Here is a 1145-nt window from a genome sequence, read left to right as displayed (position 1 = left end):
AACAAAGCAGGCTCGGGCTCCAACGCTTCCGTCCCACGGGCCCTCCCCAGCCCCGCGCCGCTGCGCCCCGGAGCCCCGCGCCGGCGCCAGCCCCAGCCCGCGGCGCTCGGCTCCCACCCCCGAGGCGCCTGTCCTTGGAACCGCACACGCGGCCTTGCCGAAAAAAGGTCTCAAAAAATTAGTCTGAGACTCAGAGCCGTTCCTCTCCACGGAAATCTTTAGTAAAAGGCGAAAGATCTGTGCGATCTGAAGAGAAACCGGAGCGCGCGCGGCCGCCGCGACTCCCCTCTCCGGGAGCGGCCACTCCTGGTACGCTGACGGTCACTTCGCCCCAAAGGGACCTCCCGAGACCGTGCGCACGCGACCGTTCTGCGGGAACGTCCTCACACTCAGAAAGCTCACGCGATACGGAAAGTTGTTTTTTCAGAAACACGACGCTGTCTGCAGTGTATTCTGGGTATGCAAATGAGCTCCGAATCGTCTCTTTAGACCCGGAAATACCCCAGCAGCCGCGCGGTGCTCTTGGGGCAAGCTCCAGGGGGCGAGGCGGGGGCTTTGCTGCCCGGGACTTTGTTTTGTTTTTGTTTTGTTTTTGAGACAGGGTCTCTACTATCCAGGCAGGACCGCAGTGGTGCGATCTCGGCTCGCTGCAGCCTCTGCCTCCCGGGTTCGAGCCACTCTCCCGCCTCAGCCTCCCGAGCAGCTGGGATTACAGGAGCACACCAACGCACCCGGCTAATTGCCCAGGACTTTAAAACCCGTCTCTACAATAAAATAGGAACATCTTAAAGATGTTTAACTTTATCTGGCAAATAATGTATACAGTCTATATGCATACATACTTCAAAGAAAAGTAATAAATCACTGCTGCGTCCCATCCAGTTCAAAAAGTATATTGTCAACATGTTTGAATCCCTCATCGGCCCATTTCCCCGTCACACCCCTCGCTCGCTCTATGGGTGGTCACTATCTGGAATTTGTATTAACATTCCTTTGACCTTAACTGCCCCTCTTACCCCCAACTATTAGAAAACTCCCTTCTAGGCCGGGCGCGGTGGCTCACGCCTGTAATCCCAGCACTTTGGGAGGCCGAGGCGGGTGGATCACGAGGTCAAGAGATCGAGACCATCCTGGTCAACATGGTG

The 1145-nt window shown here is 56.5% G+C and overlaps 1 non-coding gene across 1 annotated transcript; it reads right to left on the bottom strand.

Moving 5' to 3' along the window:
• Positions 1 to 150: 150 nt before the first annotated feature.
• On the bottom strand, positions 151 to 266 carry LOC116548582. The gene has a single exon (XR_004267470.1). It is a non-coding gene; the product is annotated as a U5 spliceosomal RNA (small nuclear RNA).
• Between the last annotated feature and the right edge of the window lie 879 nt (positions 267 to 1145).

Source organism: Sapajus apella, unplaced genomic scaffold, assembly GCF_009761245.1.
Source record: "Sapajus apella isolate SASKATOON/1434 unplaced genomic scaffold, GSC_monkey_1.0 scaffold16095, whole genome shotgun sequence".
NCBI lineage: Eukaryota > Metazoa > Chordata > Mammalia > Primates > Cebidae > Sapajus > Sapajus apella.
Note: the sequence above shows the minus strand (reverse complement) of the source record. Positions and strands in the feature narration are given on the sequence as shown.